The sequence below is a fragment of the Nelumbo lutea genome, chromosome 2 (genome assembly GCF_056320005.1).
Source record: "Nelumbo lutea isolate HS-2025 chromosome 2, American lotus-T2T, whole genome shotgun sequence".
In the NCBI taxonomy this organism is placed as follows: Eukaryota; Viridiplantae; Streptophyta; class Magnoliopsida; order Proteales; family Nelumbonaceae; genus Nelumbo; species Nelumbo lutea.
The window spans coordinates 70,252,508-70,274,363 of record NC_142685.1 but is presented as its reverse complement, the minus strand read 5'-3'; the positions used below and the strand labels follow the sequence as shown (position 1 = coordinate 70,274,363).

The window sequence follows — 21,856 nt, the reverse complement described above, 5'->3', positions numbered from 1 at the left end:
AAATGGGTTAGAGATCTTATTAGTAGGTTATGTCTTCCCAACTGACCTAACATGATTTGGATTTTTGAGTTAGATTTTGGTTTCTAATCATCAGGTCCATTTGTAAGGGTTTTCACATGGTGACTTTTGGCTTTTTGGTGTAGAGCCCATTTGGGAGGGCTTTTGCATTGGTTGTGTTGTGTTGATCAAGCTGCTTCAAATGTAGCTTCACTGGAAAGTGGATTTTGTGACTCTCCTATAAGTGCAATCATCCCATCTTTCCGGATTTTTAACAAACAGTTTCATGGAGTTATGGGTTTCTCAGTTCATGGAATGCCAGAATCCACTGCATGAAAGCCCTCCCAAATGGGCAGGTAATAATGAGTTCGGCTTTAGTCAGGGCAAAGCCCATTTGAGCAGCCTTTAATTACTGCCTTGCATTGAGAATATCTCCCCACTTGTATGCTTTATTTCATGGAGAAATATTCCCAATGCAAGATTGCAAAATGCTGTTAGAACGGTGTGGGCACAGCTTTGCCCTTATAGAAGCCAATCTCCTTAATAATACCCAGAAACCTATACTAACTGTGCTTTAGCAATAAATAAATAAATAAATAAATAAAACAAGAAGCTTTCTCCATGATGCTTCGGTTCATAAACCAGCCTAATTAACAAGCAGCTCAACCAAAACGTCAGCCTTCCCAAACGGGTGTACAGAGATATTCCCTCTTATACTCTCAAAGTCGCTTAACCTAAACCGACCTGAACTAGACCCATCTAAATTCAAATTCGAATTCGATCTCATTAAGGGTGATCCAAAGTGGAAACATATACGTTTGGATATCAAATATGGATCCATTCCTCTCTGGTCTAATATATCTGATTCAATTCATGTTTATATATTTAAAACTTATATCATATCTATTAGTAAAGTTGATTTGGATGTTGTGATTTTACTAAATTATCACAGGTTCAAGTTTCACACAAGTATTTTTCAAATCATTTAGTTCATGAAATATAATATTGAAATAAGTCATTTTCTAGTTCATTTTGTTAATAAACATATAATATTTTGGCCGAAATCCAATATAAACATATAATAATTTGACTGAATTCGAATATCAACAAATCAAATTTGGCTGGGTCCTTAATTAGATTAATTCAGTCTCCAAATCTTCAAGTTGGTGAGATAAATGGAAATTAACCACTCTTAGCTTCCATCAAACAAAAGCAGTACTGACGCCAAACAAACTGTAAAGGGGATTAAAAGAACGCCACTTCCTTCATTCTCTCTCTAAGGTAAGAAAATCCTCACTCTATAAAGCAAAGGATCGATCATGCTAAACAGCACTAGAACAATCAATCTAAAATCAGCTACAGTTCAGATAGATTCAATATTTTAGTGATAAACAGCTTCTAAAATACTGGATCAAACTCATGCAAATCTGGGTGCAAATTTGAGGAAGGTAGATACGGATGAAGCATTAGAAAGCCCCAGAGAAGGAAACCCATGAGCAATCATCTTTGCAGCAACCCCAGCATTCTTGTCCAGCTCTGAGCACTTGACTAGATCTGCAGCCTTCCTCATACTTCCATGGGCAGTGCAGTTATCGGCCATTGATGATGAACAGGCCGAACCACATCTAGTACTACAAGAAGACGAAGAAGAAGATGAAGTCGCCATTGTTGATGCCTTTCCAGTGAGTTGTTGAACTAGATCCATGAAATCCTGAGGTCTGGTGTGGATGATCTCTGGTGATCGGAGGTATGTTATGGTGGGAGCACGGAAGTTCTTGGGTGGTTTCTTGATCTTACAGGAGTTGTTCCCTACCTTCAGAGGTGAAGGCCTTGGACCCTGCAACTCTCTATTAGGGGAGACCCTCTTAACAATGTCTTCACTGGAGAATGACATAACTCCTCCGTCCTCTTGTGATATAGCTAGGTTGAGTTTTGCGATGCAGAAGCTTGCAGTACGTATTTACTGAGCTTGATTCTGTCAATCTTTGAATCTAGCTATTCCCTCAACCATGTACAACCTTTATATATACACGAGAGAGAGAGAGAGAGAGAGAGAGAGAGAGAGAGAGAGAGTTGCATCGATCAGAAGAAAGGATGAAGAGGTCAATGAAATAGTCGTCCTTCTTTGAATAATGCTTAGCTTTGTGTCTCCTATTTGAGCAATCCAAGGACCGTTATGTTGTGTAATTTTGTCTACGCTCTAGAAGAATTGTCATAATTGATCCTACCTCTGGTTTTTTTTCCTGTCTATTTCCTAAGTATTTAACGGGTCAATAATGGATATAAATTGGTGCTGGTCGATCTCGAGTGGTAAACTGTGGCAATTCATGACCGGACTGGGATGGTTGGACCGTTCGTTTGGACCTGAAACTGGGAGCCAAAAATGGTCTTTTGGTTGTCCTAATCTTGGAAATTGACTTAGTCAAACATACCCCAGATATTTATTTTGATTTAAAACAGCTTTAAAAGATTGTAAGGAACCATTCTATAATTTCTTTGTTTAATTTGCACTTTTTATTTGAACAACTCAACGGTCAGACCAGATGGTTGAACCATTCAACCCATGACAGTGACCCAAATTGTTCTACATCTGGTCGAGTGGTCCAAGTCTGACAAAATTGCTGCTTTTAGGTGCAAAAGTCTTCTTAATCAAATTGGGGGATCTTAAAGTCTTCTCAGGATCTTGTCAAGGAATATATATAAAAAAAAAAGGAAAAGTTGAAGAAGGTTAACAAAAAAGACTTGCACCAGAAAATAAAATAAAAAGTTTACAAAAGAAGACAATAGCAAATAAGATTGCAAAGCATACGCGTTTCACCAACTAATCAACATCCAAACAATTGAAGCTTTGAATTTTCTACAATGGTGGACATGGACTACGTATCTCAACAACTGATGCTTTATTTAAAGCATGCCCAAATTGGGCCCTGATTCTAACTGTTTCACATGGATCTGTTGTTGATCTCTTCCTTGGAATTCTGCTATCTGAACTCGATCACACCAGAGATTTAGTCTTAATTTGGGTCCAATTAAAAATTTAAAATGGTGGGAAGACATGTGCTTTGTTATTCATTAACCTAATCTATTTGGTGCCGAGGGATCAAGGGTGTCAATTGGACTGGATTTGGTCCAATCTGGTCCAGTCCAATGTGAATCCATTACAAATGGACCTGGTCCAATTCAGTCCAATGAATATTTTGGACCATTTTGGACTGGTTCAGAGACTCTCCAATCTGTTCAAATTCCTGTTAATTTATATTGGTTTCAACTCAAACCTGGACATCTATGTTATTATCTTTTACCAATGGACCAGATATTGGCTCAATCCAATATAAATTCATTATGGACAGACCAGGTCCAATCCAATATGTCATATTGGTCTGTCCAATCCGTTCAAATTCAATATATCTTATCGATCCGTCCATTCGTCCAAATAGATTTTGATTTGGACGGAGCCCAACCCATAACTGGTCCATTGACACCCCTATGAGGGATCAACTTTGTCTGGCATGGAAGAATCTAAAGTATCCCTTTATAAATCTGTTGACTAAACTTCTGCTTTAGAAAAGAAGAAGATAAAGACATTTTGTTGCAGGCTTGGGCGACAACTTCATAACCACCTTCCCTATATGGAAAAAGGAACAAGGGGATGACAACACTGTGAGCAATAAGTAATGAGAATCCAATAAAAAAAACATTTATATTGCAAATGGGATTGTCTGATTTGAATAATTTCAACTACATCAGGCTCAGATTAGGGTTTGGTTCCATTGAAAATTTAATAAATTCCTAACCCAATCTGACTCAAGTTACACCCCTAATTTATATCTAGCAAGCAATGAGTTCATTTTAAATATCTATATTTTATTTATCTCTACAACTAATCTTCCTTCTTTCTTTTTTTTGGAAATTTTCCAATCTATCAAAATTGGCTTCTAAGGGGTGACATGAAGACAAGATCAGATCCTATTTTCACTTTGCCTTCAGCTGACTTCAAGGTATTTGATTAGTCTCTACATGCATATCTAACATGCTTGCTGTCTTTCTCATTCTGTTTATTATGTTAATATTAATTGACTCTTTGATAAAATTCTTGTCCTTCTAGAAGATTTATACAGCAGGCCAATAGGTCTTCATGGATTTTCTATGGTTTCTTTGTGTATTTTATTTCACGATCTTGTTGTGTTGAACATGTCTAATTTCTTGTTTTCTTTAGTTTTATCTTTTTATGCATCTCTGGCAATATTTCTTCTTTTATCTTTCAGGGTTGAATACTCTTAACCTGGAAAATTTCTATATTGCGAAGAAAGAGAGAGAAGAAAGAACTAGGTGAGCAGTGGAAACTCCATTAGAACCAGAAGAGAAAATTGTTGACTGATGTCACACACATTGATATATTAGCAGTGAGTTATTTTTCCACTTCTTATAACCACCAAGTACTAGATTGAAGTGCTTAACAATGAACCATATATGCAATAGTTCAATTTGAAATTTGAGAGTAAATTCTCAATAATATACTTATAATTTATTTTGTCCAACACAAACAAGTTAATTTACCTACATATTATTGGCTTTTACTTTTAAACCTTTATTAATATAAGCAGACCCGGAAGTGCTCCACATGTAACTCTTTTCTAACTACCGTGCATTCAACAGTTTTTATCCCTATTATATTATTATTATTATTATTATTATTATTATTATTATTATTATTATTGTGAATTTTGGCTTAAAGTTGGCACCATAAATTAGGAAAATATCTTGTAAATGGTCATGTTTGTAATTAAATTGAGATCAACAAAGTGGATGCATGGCCAATTCAAATGGTTCTTAATTATGATATATACAGTTTGAATTGGTCAAATCATCTCTCCACATGGCTGAGGTAGGTAGGATAGATTAGCTAAAGGAAGAAGCCCAAGTGATCTGTTCAAGAATTAAGAACAAATACATAAATTGCTTTTTGGGTTATTGTTTTAGGTAAAATATAAAAAATCTCTCTTGAAATTTTTGACAATCATAAAAACCTCCACTATAGTTTAAATTTTATCAAAATTCTCCTTTCAATAATGAGCAAGACGAAAAATATATAAAATTACATTTTTATCCTTAGACATCATCTAAGTTTTCTGCAAAATATCATTTTTGCCCTTACTTGAACAACTCATTTATTATACTATTGAGAAAACACTCGAACCCAAACAGTTGCACTCAGAATATTCAGTATATTCACCGGAGGACGACCATGTTTCATCTTGTTGTTCGAAATATTCTTCACCGGAATTTTGTAACACACTGAAAAATGAAGAAAAGAAACAAAAGATTGCAAAAGAGCAGAAAGGGGGAAAAAAGGAAGAAAGAAAATTTACAGATTAAAGACCCCCGACGAAGTGAGTCGCCAAAACTTTTTGACTAAAGATCCTCGTCTTTAATTTGCTCCATATCTTTCCTCGTCTCCAAGCTAGAGCATGAATGAAATGTTGAGTTTTCATCCCGAACAGCCAGTCTCTCTCTTTCCGAGGTGCACCCTCACATAGAAGTTCAAGAAGAAGAGAAGGATGGCACCGTTGAGGACGAATTTGAATACCCAAGCTCCAATTCCGTTGCAGTCGCCTTTCATGAAATGAAGCAAGAGCACCCCTATGTGGCACACCAGGTTGCAACTCGGCAACACAATCTGGCAGTTGATGACGAATGGGAAGCAAGCGCTCAACAACACAATTGCCGTCCAGAATCGATACCCATAGACCATCGAGTAGAGCAGAGTCGTCAACAGGATGCCTATCACCTGGAACGATGGTGAGAATTCGAGCCATAGTAACGATCGACATGCATATCATAATTGAGTGGTTGAATAGTTGAAAGAATGCCAGTTTCCGACAGCGGAGGATTGTGAAGAAGGTTTGGAGCAAGTGGAGGAAGCGAGAGAGGTAGAATACGTAAGACCAGAAGAAGACTCAGCTGTTGGGTCTGATTCCCAGGGGGAAGCAAAGGAGCCACTGGAAAGGGGTCTTGGAGCGCTGCCCAAACCACCGGATGTCTCAGATCTCAGCGGCTGTGGAGAAGAGGTCGCCAAAGAAGATGACGACGGATAGGCAGGGATGCTTCCAATGGGGATTTTTTGGTTCCAGAGGGCAAAGGGGTATTTTAGTAAAAATAGGTATACAATAACTTGCATAGGGGTAAAATAGGTATTTTGAAAATAATATTATAAGTTTAATGTTTTCCGTCTTAATCAATGACGGAAGGGAGGTTTTTTTTCGATTTTTTTTGAAAATAGAAGAAAGGTTTTTATGATTGTGGTTTTGTATTTTACCCTATTGTTTTTAAAATACTTATTTGTAATTCAACTATACATGATATAAATGGTGAAGATAAATTTTAGGGTTGCCTTCTGGCCCAATCCACCTCACCCATCCAATCTCATCCACTTTTAACCCACTCAAACCCATCCATTTAAAATGGAGGTTGAATATGGATGGACTAACCTGTTGGGTCAAATTAAAAGAGTTGAATATGGATGGACTTACCTGTTGTATTATGGGTATTGATGGAGGGTGATTTGGCCTGACCACATATCATGAGTATACGTAGGCGTGACCTTGCTCAAGTGATGACTTAACGTGACAACACAACAAGTGTAGTCGCAACTCGGAAAGAAGGTCTGAACTCAGCGGGATATGCTACTCGTCGGGAGTCACCTAGCCTACACCTCTTCCCGAGGCTAAGGCACCCCAAGCTGCCTCTGAGCTCGGGGCCCCCTGACCTTTCCTAATACCCGAGCTCCTCCCAATGAATCTCAAGCCACTCCCAGACAGGAACACCCCGATCCGCCTCTAGGTACCTCGAGGTGAAGACACCTCGGCATAGCTTGCCATAGGCAGCTCGCCGTTTGCGGGATAGCCCAGCACAGGGTAACTCGCGAAAGAGCAGTTCAGCATATCGCAGGAAGATCTCCTGCCCGACCATGGTACTCGACAAATCTGGGGACAACAACCACGTCTCTCGTAAGACAGTGTCGTGCCTGTCACCTTTAGAGGGTGCCTTACACCTGACAGGCACGTACCCTACAATGACGGCCCGCGCGTGCCACCTCAGCCCTACTTGTAACGGCTGCGGCAGGCTGACAGTGGCGGTTATACCTGCCCTATTAGAGGCCAGTGGGCCTGATGCAACGGAATTCTGTTATAAGGAGCCTACTCTCAAAGAACAGAGGTAACTTCTATCACTCGCGTTATCTGCACTCTTAGCCTTGATCCTCTCCTTGCTTCTTCCACAGAATACTAACTTAACCGTCGGAGTGTTCCCGCCGGGCAAGCCCCCGGGGATTCTTCTCCTTCTCCATCTCAGGTACCTTTCAGGAGCCACGCAAGTGCCAGATAGGAATGACCGGATTGCGCACCATCATTTGGCACCGTCTGTGGGAATCGCTTCTAAAAGCCTTCCCCTAAACCATCACAGTTCTTTCTTCTTTGAAACTCAGTGTTCATGCTTTCTTCAAGCAATGCCGGACGTAGCATGGAGGTGGATAACACCAGGGAACAACCCCAGGTTCCCACGGTTTGCATTGGGCAGTTCACCATTCCCCTCTCGGTGGACGGAGTCCCTAGCTTGAATGTACCGCGAGCAACGACGCTTATGGGTGTTCCCCTTCCCCTCTCTGTTGAAACGACCTTTGCTGAACCAACCGTCGTCCCTCTAGCGACTAGCCAGAACCAGCTCAACGATTTGATGCAATGCATGCGGGCCATGCAAGCCCAAGTGCAGCAGCTCTAGCAACACCAGCTTTACTAGCAGCAAGTGCTGCACCACGTCTCCTAGTAGCATTATCAATAGCAATTCCCTCAGTTGCCTCAGCCTTAGTTTCAGCCACAGCTCCCTCCTCGGCACCCAGCCTCACAGCGAGCTAGGTCCCGCCGCCAGGATGAACGCCCTTCTCGCCAAGGAGAAGCCTCCCAAAACACCCCTAAGAGCCAGGCCTCCTCCTGCGGCAGACAAGAAAACTGGCCACCCCGATCTCACCGCGGGCGGGCAGGTCGGGAGGACCCCAACTCGCCAAGTCTACATCACCTTGGCAGTCAAAGTTTGAAACCCCGTTTCTGGAGAACCGGTTCGAGATCCTGGCTGCAGACTCCAAGCAGCCATCACCAATGGCCCGAGCTACTTCCTGCACAAACCATTCCTGACAGCACGGAGGTGAGCAGCACAAGTGCGGAGCCCACCAAGAAGCAGAGACACCGCCGTCGAGCTCGTCGATCTGCCACCCACAACTTGCCCAAGCTCGGAGGCAGAGAAGAGGTAAGCTCGGGCGAAGTTAAGGCTCCCCTCCTTTCAATTCCATCCCCCCTGTCTTTCAAGCTCCTGGATGTTCCAATGCCTAAGGACTTCAAGCTCCCCCCTCTCGACAAGTACGATGGGTTGTTTGACCCAAATGATCATGTAGACGCCTTCCAGTCGTAGATGCACCTGGCGAGAGCCAGTGAGTCATGCATGTGCGTGGCCTTCTCCACCACTTTCAGAGGAGTGGCCCGCACATGGTACTGGAACCTAGCACCCGGATAGATAAGAAGTTGGGCGCAGTTCGCACAAGCCTTCACGTCCCACTTCGTCACCAGTAAGCAGTGCCCGCAAACTGAAGGGCGAGGGCAAGCCCGAGAAGAGGAAGAGAGAAGGAGAGCCTTCCAGCCAAGGGGACAGCCGAAAGAAAAAGGATGCAGCATGGGGGGCAAAGACGGGTCAGTCGTTCCGAGCCCCTATAGCAGACCGAATTGATTACACCCCACTAAACGTGAAGCGGGCCAAAATCCTGATGGCAATCAAGGATGCCTCGTATGTGAAGTGGCCACCCCGCCTGAGGGGGAATCCCAATGAGAGAAATAAGAACTTGTACTATAGTTTTCACAGAGATCACGGTCACAATACCGAAAATTGTAAGAACCTCTGTGACGAGATAAAGGAGCTCATCCGTCGTGGATATTTAATGAATTTTGTACAAAATAATAACAATAATAATAATAAGGCAGGTCGGCAAGGGGAGCATGGTAAGAATGCTCCTGAGTCCAGCAACAAGCCGGCCGAACAGCCGCAGAGGCAGCCTCCGGAAGAGAGACCGGTTCGGGGCACCATCCACGTGATAGTGGGAGGCTCGATCGTTGCAGGTTGTACCTCAACAACAGCTTGGACGTTAGTTCGCGAAGCTTCTAGGGAAGAACAAAATCCTCCGAAGCGGCCAAAGATAGAAGAACCAATCTTCTTCACGGAGGACGATGCGCGAGGGGTCCACTACCCTCACGACGACGCGCTTGCCATAAAGCTAAGGATCAACGACTTCGAGGTCAGGCGCGTCCTCGTTGACTCAGGTAGCTTGGCAGATATTCTCTTCAAAGTCACGCTCGACCAGCTTCAGTTGTAGTGAAGTGACTTGAGGCCCGTGAACACTCCATTGGTGGGCTTCAGTGGAAAAGAGGTCAGGCCCCTTGGGAAAGTAACAGTACCTGTGGAAGTCGGCACATGGCCCTGCGTAGTCAGACTCAACCACGACTTCCTGGTGGTCGCGACAATGCCATAATAGGTCGGCTGATCACCCATGTCCTACGGGCGGTGGTCTCCACTTATCATTTGGCAATGAAGTTCCCTACAGACTTCGGTGTGGGGGTAGCGCGGGGCGACCAGCTTGAGTCCCGCAAGTGCAATGTCGCCGCCCTAAAGGGAAAGACCAGTGGTCGACGACCTCGAACTGGAGCGGCCTACAGAGCAAGGTGAAGAATGAGCTACACCCACGGAAGAAACAATCGATGTTCCGACTTCGGCAGCAGACCCAGCTTGGACGCTTCAGATCGGTGCTTCCGTCTAGAAACCTCTACGATTTGAACTGGTAAGTTTCTTACTTCAAAACTTAGATATTTTTGCATGGTCCACGGCAGAGATGCCCGGTATAAACCTTGACCTTATAATTCACAAGCTTAATACTGATCCTGTAGTTAGGCCCATTAGACAGAAGAAACGCAACTTAGCCCCGGAGTGATGGAAATCAATCGACGAGGAGGTCGTGAAGCTCCTCGCAGCCGACTTCATAAGAGAAGTCCATTACCCGAGCTGGGTAGCCAACCCCGTGCTGGTAAAGAAGGCTAACAGCAAGTGGCGCATGTGCGTCGACTACATCGACCTAAACCGGGCCTGCCCAAAAGACTGCTTCCTACTCCCCAGAATCGACCGTTTGGTGGACACGACCTCAGGGCACGAGTTGCTGAGTTTCTTAGACGCCTATTCGGGCTATAACCAAATCAGGATGGACCCGGCGGACGAAGAAAAGACTGCCTTCATCGCAGAGTTTGGTCTATATTGTTACAAGGTTATGCCCTTTGGGTTGAAAAACGTTGGGGCAACCTTTTAAAGGCTTGTAAATAAATTATTTGAGCCATTAATTGGTAGAAAATAAGTGTTATGTAGACAACATGGTTGTCAAAACTCAGTTCTCACATGAATTAATACAAGATTTACATCCTGTCTTCCAAATTCTGAGACGGTTTAACATGAAGTTGAATCCAAACAAGTGTGTCTTCAGTGTTACCTCGGGTAAATTCCTAGGATACATCGCTAACCAGCACGACATTGAGGCCAACCCGGATAAGATTAAGGCCATCTTAGATATGAAACCACCCCGGAAGTTGAAGGAGGTTCAGAGGTTGAATGGTCGCGTAGCTGCCCTAAACTGCTTCATGTCCAAGCCGATGGACCGCTGTCTGCCATTTTTTAAGGCAATTAAGACCAAAGGGTTCGAATGGACCCAAGACTACCAGCTCATGTTTGATAAGCTAAAGAAATACCTCTCTAGTGTGCTGATCTTAACCCGACCCGAGGTGGGCGATGTTCTAGAACTGTACCTCTCGGCAAGCGATGAAGTGGTTAGTTCGGTACTAATAAAGGAAGTAGATTGGGTCCAACGACCCATCTATTCTAAGTATTGCAGGGAGTAGAGACGAGATATCCGAAGATAGAAAAGCTAGCATACGCACTAGTAATCACAGCTCGGAAGCTCCGCCCGTACTTCCGGGCTCATACTGTTATCGTCCTCATCGACAAACCACTGAGGCAAGTCTTACTTAAGCCCGAGGTCTCTGGTCGATTGACGAAGTGGGTCGTTGAGCTCAGCGAGTACAACCTCCAGTACAAGCTGTGAACTGCTATTAAGGCCCAAGCCTTAGCAGATTTCATCGCCGAGTGCACATTTAGCTATAAAGTCCCCAGGCAGGTTGAGCACGAGGTCCCCAGTTCGGGTGAGCTCGAAGCTCCTAGGCCGGTTGAGTCTAAGCCCCGTGAGGTAGTAGCCAGTGTGGCATCTCTCTTAGTCTGGCCAAGCACGAATTGGGATGAGGAGCCCTAGATCCTTCATGTAGATGGCTCCTCGAACCAACAGGGCAGCGGAGCCAGAATAGTTATGCACGGTCCAAGTGGCACAAAATTGGAGTACGCGCTACGCTTCGAGTTCGCGGTATCCAACAATGAAGCGGAATACGAGGCATTGATAGCTGGACTAGCTTTGGCCAGAGAAGTAAAAGCCAAGCATATCGTTATCTGCAGCGACTCCCAGCTCGTGGTCAACCAGGCCACTGGCGAATACGAAGCTCGCGAGCCAACCATGGTCACCTACTTAGCCAAAGTCAGAGAGACCCTGCTCAACTTCCAGTCACACTTCATCAGGCAAATCCCGAGGTCAGAGAACGTTGAGGCCGATGCCCTATCCAGGTTAGCCAGCACCAGTGATATCACTATGAGAACCGTGTACATTGAGGACCTGCCTCGACCTAGCATTCTCAGGGGGGCAGAGGAGGTCACTCCTGTCATTTAAGCAAAGCCGAGTTGGATTGACCCACTCGCGAGCTTCTTGCTACATGGAACCCTCCCTGCAGATCGCAATGCGGTCAGAAGGGTAGAGCGCCAGGCAACCAAATACGTCATAATGGACGAATGGTTGTACTAGAGATCCTACACGCTCCCCTACTTGCGATGATTGCAACCTACTGAAGCCGAGCTCGTACTCTACGACACTCATGAAGGTCTGTGCAGCGGACACTTGGGGGGGCAGGGCCCAAGCCCAAAAAGCACTACGACAGGGGTATTATTGGCCAACAATGAAGGCAGATGCTGTCGATCTCGTCAGAAAATGTGACAAATGCCAGAAGCATGCCAATATCCACCACCAACCTGCTGTCGACCTCAAGTATCTCACCAGCCCATGGCCTTTCGCACAATGGGGCATCGACATACTTGGATCGTTCCCGCCAGCGGCAGGCCAGAGGAAGTTCTTAGTAGTAGCAGTGGATTGTTTCACCAAGTGGGTAGAAGTTGAACCTCTTGTAACAATCACAGCCCGGAACGTCCAAAACTTCTTTTGGAAGAACATTGTGTGCCGCTTCGGGTTACCTCGGGTGCTGATTTCTGACAACGGCAAACAGTTCGAGGACATCAAATTTCAGAACTGGTGCCAAGACATGGGAATCTGACAGAATTTCACTTCAGACGCAGACCCTCAAGCAAACGGTCAAGCAGAACTCACAAATAGAGCCATCCTCCGCGGGTTGAAGGCACGTTTGGACCGAGCTAAAGGATTGTGGGCAGACGAGCTACCCAGTGTTCTATGGGCTTACCGAACCACGAAGAAAACCGTCACAGAAGAGACTCCCTTCAACCTCACCTACGGCACCGAAGTAGTTATCCCGACAGAAATTGAAGTACCTACGCTGCGATCGGAAGCATACAATGATAAGACGAATGAGGACGAGCTACGTACCAACCTCGGTCTCCTCGACAAAGTAAGGGACCTTGCGTACATCAGGACTGCAGCTTACCAACAAAGAGTAGCTCGATACTATAACACCAGGGTCAAGAAGCGAAACCTCCGCGTCGGTGACCTGGTCCTACGTAAAGTTATCGTACTTGAGTCCGGCGCTGGCAAGCTCGGGTCCAACGGGAAGGACTTTACCGAGTGAAACGAGTGCTCGGGGAAGAAACATACGAGCTCGAAACCCTCGAAGGAAGACAGGTACCTCGGGCATGAAATATTGTCAACTTAAGACAGTATTACCTGTAACAACTGAGTAGGCTACGAGCCACTCCCAGAGCCTAAGGGCCAAGATGCCGGGCTAACATGGTCTCAGCACTATAAGACCCTGTTGCCTCTTCGGCACAGGTGAACTCTAGGTGAACGGACTATAAGCCGCTCCTCCAGCCTAAGGGCTAAAACGCTGAGCTAATGAAAGACCCCGACACCACATAAGACCTAGCCGCCTCATCGGCATAGGCTAAGTATTTGTAATGCCTAAGGCGCAGGCAGCTCGGGTAAGAACCTTGTGGTACATAGCCTGCCCTGGCATGCAACAGGTTGAACCTGCTAAGGACAACTGGTGTCAACTCAAACCGGGCGCAGACAGGTCGGGCACATACCCTACTATGTTACTCACGTTGATGTACATGAGGCTACCCCTACTAAGTATTGGAATACAGTTCGGGGTCACGACAGTTGAGGAACCCTCACTTCGGGTAATTAGCCTGATAGCCTAATAGTTCAGGATAAAATGATCACTTCAGCAAGTTAAGAAAATTGCACAAGCGTTTAGCGAAGTGAATTTTTTTATTATGAAAATTTCATTACAAAAGGTTTTGTTACAAAAAAAAAATGAGAAGATTAAGCTTGCAAAACAAGGACTAAGCTATTTTGGAGGCTCATTGTCTTTGCCAGGGACCTCCTCGGGGGCGGTAACCGGGCCAACAACCTCTGCTTCATCGTTGGCGCCTTCATCCTCAGAGTCCGGATCATCCGCCGACTGACGCACTATGTCATTGGTGATCCGGGAAGTGGTGATGGCGCTTGTGTCCAGACTGGGGTAGAGGTGTTTAATCAGCCACCGGCTGAGCTTGAAGCCCTTGCAGTAGGCCTCGGTCATCACATCATAAAATCCTGAAGACTGGACGTAGTTGATAACTGCTTGAACCTTAGTCTCCTTGAGGGCATCCTAGAAGATCTCGGTCTTCCCTTTGAGGTCGGCTCGGAGGTACTCCACCTCGTGGTCCAGCTTCCCTTTTGCTTCCTTGAGGCCTTGCACATCGAGCTTCAGGGAGTCCCGGTCTGCTTTGAGACTGTCAACCTCAAGCCTCAAGGCTTCTTGGCCGACCTTAAACCCGTTCACTTCGGCCCTCAGTCTATCCTTGTCTCGGGCCAGCTCGCTCTTCTCCGCCAACAACACTTCAATAAAGCTCTTTTGACCTGAGGCATTGTTTTGTAGGCGGTGGATCTGACCGTGAGTTGCCCTCAGCTCGGTATGGGCTGCGCGTGATGACTTCTCAGCTTCCAAAGCCCGTGGGCGGACTCCTCGGAAGCCTCGGCGGCGATATTAGCAGGGCAGGCCCGGGCTGTAGCCTCTACAGCGTGTGCCTCGAGGGTGGCTTCTGTATCACCTCCAACAACGGTCTCGACAGGCTCAGTGGTGGGCTCTGTCGCTATCTCAGGACCCTGAGGCACCGTGTCCCCCTCCAGGTTGATGACGGGTTGAGTACAGGGGAGCTCGGGCTCCGGAGCCAGAGCCTGTGGAGGCTAAGCCTCGGTGGAGGCCTACGGAGACTCAACACGCGCCTTCTTGGCTACGCGCTTCTTTCTCTTCATTTGGCGGAAGAGCCTCTGACCGTCAATCTTCTCTGCCTCCATGGGACCTGCAGTGAAGCTCGACGTTAGTAATCCCGAAGTAAATATATGGACAAAAGAGCCGAAGTGAAGAAAAACCTACTCGGGCTTATGTCGGCCTGGATGAGCTTCTCCTCGGCTATGAAGTCCTTGTAATTTAACCCAAGCTAAGCCCACGATTGGAGTGACTTCTTGGTCTTCCCATCGTGGATGACACCGGGGTCTTGAACGGCCACCCTCCAGTCAGTAGGGAAGGGCCACCCCGTGCTGCTCCGAACTTCGAAGTAGTCCCACTTCCAGGCTGGGACTTTACTCGGGAGCTTATGTATGAGTTTAAAACCTGGGCAGGGAGACAGGTAATAAGCCCATATGTGCCCGGGGAGAGTTCCCGAAGCACTCTTCTTTATGGCCAGGATGGTGCTGAGGATATCTAGGTCAATAGGGAGAGAACGATCGAAGCAAAGAGAAATGGTCCCAACCACATTCCCTATGGAAGTCGGGTGAAGTTGGCCCAAAGTGATGTTAAAGTGCACCAGCACCTCAACAATCAGGGGATGAAGAGGAAGTCGGAGCCCGGCAACCAGTTGCTCCCTGAAGACCACGATCTCATCGGGACCGTGCTTTCATGGAAAACTGCCGGTAGGAAGACTATAAGAGTACTCCCTGGGAAGTTTGAACCTCTATATGAGGTCCTGGAGTCTCTCCAAAGTCATGATGGAAGGGCCGAACTGATCTAGCGCCTGACCCCGGTGGGAGGTGGAGGCTAGATGACCTGAAGCCGCCTGTACATCGGACGACTGGGCGGCAGAAGAGCCACCCTGAGCTGAGGTACCCACCTCAGGCTCGTCGATGAGGCTATCTACGCTAGACGACATTACAAGGCAAAAAGGAAAGAATATTCGAAAAAGAAAAAGAAACTCGAAGACTCACCACAGGAAATGCGAATTGAACTAGGGGAACAAACCGAGCTAGAAGACCCGAGCTGGGGACCTCAGACGCGAGCTCAACACTGACGCTGGGGACTTTGTGGCAAAGAAATGACCAAGGGTCCCCCACTATTTATAGCCGCTGCACCCTGGCGTTAATGGTCAAGATGGAGACGATCCAATGGCTCTCAAAAAAAAAAAAAACGGCTATGGGTTCCTCGAGGTGAAATCAGTTTAGCGCATTTTTTGGCGTCCGCGAAGTCTGAATCGCGTGACGTCCGAGCGTAAACTGAACGCGACCCGGGTTCCCTTTGACTGAGCCGGGAACTAGACCGGTCTAGCTGGGCGAAACGCGTGACGAAGCGGCATGGGTACCGAAGTCAAATCCACTCGGCGCAACATGAACTCCTCGCATTGGGTTAACACCGCCAGCACAGGGAGTCGGGGGCAATTGATGGAGGGTGATTTGGCCCGACCTCGTAGCACGGGTACATGTGGGCGTGACCTTGCTAAAGCGATGACTCAGCGTGACAGCACAGCAAGCGTAGCTGCAACTCGGGGGGAAGGTCCCACCGAGTTCAACTCCCGAGGCTAAGGCACCCCAAGCTGCCTCCGAGCTCGGGGCCCCCTGACCTTTCCTAATACCCGAGCTCCTCCTAGTGAATCTCAAGCAACTCCCAGATAGGAACACCTTGATCCGCCTCTAGGTACCCTGAGGTGAAAACACCTCGGCATAGCTTGCCACAGGCAGCTCGCTGCTTGCGGGATAGCCCGACATAGGGTAACTCGCGAAAGAGCAGTTTGGCATATCGCAAGAAGCTTCTGCCCGACCACTGCACCCGACAAATCTAGGGACAACAACCACGTCCCTCATTCGACAGTGTCGTGCTTGTCACTTTTAAAGGGTGCCTTACACCTGACAGGCACGTACCTTGCAATGACGGCCCCACGCATGCCACCTCAACCCTGCCTGTAACGGCTATGGCAGGCTGACAGTGGTGGTTATACCTGCCCTATCAGAGGCCAATGGGCTTGATGCAACGGAATTCTGTTATAAGGAGCCTACTCTCAAAGAACAGAGATAACTTCTATCACTCGCGTTATCTGCACTCTTAGCCTTGATCATCTCCTTGCTTCTTCTACATAATACTAATTTAACCGTCGGAGTGTTCCCGCCGGGCAAGCCCCCGGGGATTCTTCTCCTTCTCCATCTCAGGTACCTTTCAGGAGCCACGCAAGTGCCAGATAGGAGTGACCGGATTGCACACCATCAGATATCCAGTTGGGTCAATTATATGAAAGAAATTGTATATTCCCATTTTCTTATTTTTTTGTAGGGATAAGTTGATTGCATTCCACCTTAAAATTCTGAATTCAACTACAAACCTACAACAATTAAAATTTATAAACACTTCCACTTATAACAGCCACACTCGCTCGTAAATTGGCATCAACTTTGATCTTGCACCAATCCCAACTGTAGGGTGGAACTAAGATTTTGGGGGTGGACTAAACAGTAAAAACCCATTTTTTTTATCATCTTTTTCTTATCTTATCTTCTCTCTCTATCACTCAGGAAAATCTATGAAGCTGGAGAGGTATGATACAAAGAGCTTTGACCAATCAAAACCCCCCCATAAATTTTGATGAAAACCACCTAGATTACCACTCTGTTTCTATATCCTCTCTCTCCCTCCTCTTCCTATGCTATCTTTCATGTGTTCATCTCTCTCCTCTTCTTTCGTTCTCTACCTTTTTAACGAATCGTTCATTTTTTGTGTTTGTGTTGATGAGCCAACCAAGGATATGTGTGGCAGCATAGAAAATACCTAAATATTCTGTTTTTTTTTTTTTTCTCAGTGATGGGGATTTATTTGCATAGTTTCAAATGATCAAATGGGTCAAAATGGGTGGAATAGGTTGGGTAGCGACCTTGTACATACAAAATATATAGGTCGTCAACTGTGGATGTGGTTGATGGATAGGTTGGTCTTCAACCTGCAACCAAACCCAACCCAACCATCCATTTGTCACCCCTAACAAACTCTTTAAACCTAAAAAATTGTTTAGTGCAAAATCATTCAAACCCATGTATATGAAAAATAGAAAACAGCTTGACATCATTGATAAATGCCTATGTTTGTTTAGTTAGATCATCATACAAGCCATATACATGAAAACAAAGCCAACCAATTCGACGTGTATGATCATGTAAATAAATTTTTCTAAATCAAAGAAGTTAAACATCATATGTTTTGACTTAGACCAAGTTAGAATATTTCTAAGTATGACATATAAAATGGCTAAAGTTGTGCATATCGTGAATGCATGGCAATTGTTGGTTGATATATCATTACATTCAATGATTCAATATATTGATGATAATGATGATGATGTTGACGATGACAACAGTCATGATGATATGATTAATAGTTTTTGATATATTATTAAATGATGTTTTAAAATAAACTATGATCATAAGTTTTAGACCACCTAGTTCATTTCACCTGAATTCACCAATTATTGTACTAAAATTACTAGCCTACTCAATCATGCTTCTTATGCATAATCCTAGTGCAATCTCCAATTTAGGATAAGTAGGGCCTCATTTGGTGCATCTTTTCGTGCAGGCTGTTAGTTTTTTAGAACTTTGACAACTTGCATTTTAGTTTTTTTCTGTCTAGTTGAGAAAAGATTTAGCCATCGAAAGGCATAGTCCCGAAAAGACATGAAAAACCTATTTCAGGTTATTTTTTGAAAGTTCTAAATAGAGATTTTTGTCTTTTTTCATTTCATCTTCACACAGAAAAATGCGTTGATAGATGTGCCTTAACCAAACGGTCTTCAAACTATTAAGATCTTGATGCAAAAGCTAACATCGCCTTTTGACCATCAGAAGACCTTTCAAAAAAAGACTTTCCAAATGGCCCCTACATTTATTGTCCAAAACATGTGACAATGTGTGAAAAAAATAACTAGGGTTCTTATTAAAGTAGCCTGTGACCAATGTATGTTTGCCAAGGTAAAGAAAATTTCAAATTACATGATTTCGTTAACCACTCAACATTTTTACCACTATTTATTCAGTTGGGGGATGTGAAAAGCTTTTTATAGAACTATTTAGGTGACCCACAAAAAGCCATTCTTAGAAAAATATAATGCATATACTATATAATGAGAGAGAGATTACAATATAATGGTGCTATATATCAGTACTGAAAGCAACAATTCTATGGTCTACATATTGTTTGCGTTTTCCCTTTTTGTTGAAGCATGAATATATATAGTTAGAGATAGGTTTAAAAATATAATGCATAATGAAAAAAAAATACACAATTAAAATGGAAACTAAACCAACTTGGCTATGGACATACCATTATGTTCAATAAAATTAATTAATTAATCTTATAGAAACCTAACCCAATACTCCTGTTTAGAATTGTTCCTTGTATAGAACTCGGGAGAAAGAACTATAGCCTAGTCTATTACATGCTCTATTGATTATTTGGTTTGGTTTGTTACACATGCTAGTTTAAATGATTTAGAATATTCTCCAATTCAATATTATAGAAATCCCATCCAACATTAATATAAATCCCATATGTTCTAACTTGCAAATGCATAGCTACCTTTGCAAATAAAACATAGGGAAGCTTGCTTGACCATAATCTTTTATAGAAGTTTCATACAAAGCCATTATATCTTAGTACCCAAAAAGATAACCTTATCTAAACCCACATATATCCATGCTACTGCAAAAAATGGGAGTGGAATTTGAGTGTAATACCCTTATTTATGAATTTGGTCTTGCTTCGATGATGGGTATATATAGAGAGAGAAAGATAGATAGATAGATAGATGTAACAAGCCCATGAATGCAAAAAAAAAAAAAAGAAAGTAAATCACGGAAAACCACTTTTGCATAGAATTTGCACAAAGGAAGGTTGAATACAAATATGTTCATATTAAATAATAGTAATACACATTGCCAATTACTTCATATAGAAACAATGGAGAAGTGAATGTTTAGAAAAGTAATTCTACATCATAGTGCCTCTAGAAATGAATCGGGATCTGCTCCTCACAGAGTGCACCTCACAGCCCGTGTATTGGGAACATCTTCCCATGAATAACAACACGAAGAATTACTACTTTGGGGTAATATTTAATATTTAATAGAGTAAATTTCAGATTAATACCTTATACTTTGCGGTTTTGTACCTGAATTTCAAAACGTGCCATTGTAATAACTGAACTGTTGAAAATTATCAATTTAGTCCATAATTGTTAACTAAAATTAAATAGCATATGAAAAGACAAAAATGCCCTTCATGCACCATATAATGAAATCAACCACCCATATTGAACTCACCTTATCCTAACTCTTTTCTTTCTCCCCCATACAAAGTCATTGTTGTTGTCGCTCACCTCTTTACAACCTCATGGCCAGATAAGATCGTCGTTGGAGGTAGTCATCGGAGAACAACAACATTTCTTGCTTTTCTCTTTTTCATGTTTCTTCTATTTTTAATGAAGCTCATGCCTCGTAGACAACGACGAAAGAGATGCTAAAAGCTAAAAAAGAAAGGTATCAAGTTTTATATTACTAGCTAAGACCACATGGCTCAAACGGGCCCTAGATTGCTCTTCACGTTGTTAGGATGAATTACAACGTGAAATGAGGTTGAGTGAACTTAACCTCTATACCGACCCATCAAGGTTCAGGGATAGCATAAGCGGTAGCAAAACAATGGTGATACAACAAACAAGGATTGTAGTATTGTCGTTGTTTATGCTATCTCATAGCAGTGAAATGGTCTGGTTGATTTAGTAACAACAAAGCCTTGTAATTGACCCTTTTGATTAATGATTTTTTTTTTATTTTAATAAGTTTATTTATTTGAGAATGATAAGAGCTAAAAAAATATATTAAAATCCATGGGTGAAACATTTTTCAAGTAATGGTTGTAAACAATCGTGGATTTAGGACTTTATTCATCGTTGTTCTGGTTTAGTCTCAAGGAAGAAGATAATAAAAAGAGTAATTTTAGAATCTTGAAATGTTACAAGTGGCATGTGACATTACATATATCAAATAACTAACATATTGTTAATGATGAGTACTAAATTGATAGTTTTTAGGAGTTCAACTCGTGAAATGTTACGTTTTGAAGTTCAAGTACTAAAGTGAGACTAACCCCAAAATATAGGGCACTAACACTAATCTAGAATATACCATATTTAATCCCTATCACTGCCCTTGCCCCCACCAAGGCAAATGGGGTCGAGGACCCAATGGGGATGGGAAAATTACCATCCCTAATTATTTTGATGTGGCATATAAATTAACTTTAATTATATAATGTTAATTTATATATTTTCTTTTATTTATACATGTAATTTAGTTTAGAATTAAATAGATTAACCATGATAATGAGTCATATTATGTTATCCATTTAATAAATATTGTTTTGATAAAAAAGATAAAATTGATATTAATTGTTAAAAAATTCACATGGGATCACGAATCGACACCCAAAGATTAACTATAATGGATCGACAAATACCTAAACCACATATTCAACTTCCAAGTTTCGTGTTTTTGGTGTTTAACCTGTGACATCGAATGGCAATGGGTAGGGTATTTATGCAAATTGTCCAACCCATTCTCAAGCCCACCTATGTATCCATGATCCCGAACCCATAATGGATTGACAAATACCTAAACCACAGATTCAATTTCCCTAACCCATCTTGTCCCAAAACCATTAAACATGTCCCAATCCATCCCACCCGATTATCATATGATCAAGTTAGACATTTCTTCAAATTCAAAGTAAGTAAATAAAAAAAGTTCTTCAAAGTTCATTATCAACCAATAACATTTAATAAGAACCAACATTATATATAATCCTTTCATATAAAAGAACAAAACAAAATAATTTAAGTCAAAAAATAAATAAAACCAAGTTTGTAATTTCAAAGAACAAAAAATCCAAAAAAGCCAAAAATTACCTGTCAATAGGTCTTGGACTCTTGGTCTTAATTGTTAAACCTTAAGGGTAAATGGGAAAATAAATAAACATGAAGGTTGAATGATTGAAACTTGACTTTAAAAAAAGAAGAAATGCTTAAGAAATCCCAATTCCTAAAACCGTTATGATTGTAATGCATATTAACAATTAGGATTGTAATGCATATTAACAATATATATGAGACTTATGTCTTACAAGAAAACTCTATCAAATCCTTATAA

At 43.2% G+C, this 21,856-nt stretch overlaps 1 pseudogene; it reads right to left on the bottom strand.

Moving 5' to 3' along the window:
• Nucleotides 1–5,032: 5,032 nt before the first annotated feature.
• LOC148871433 (fatty acid elongase 3-like pseudogene) lies at nucleotides 5,033–6,966 on the bottom strand (annotated as a pseudogene).
• Nucleotides 6,967–21,856: the final 14,890 nt, after the last annotated feature.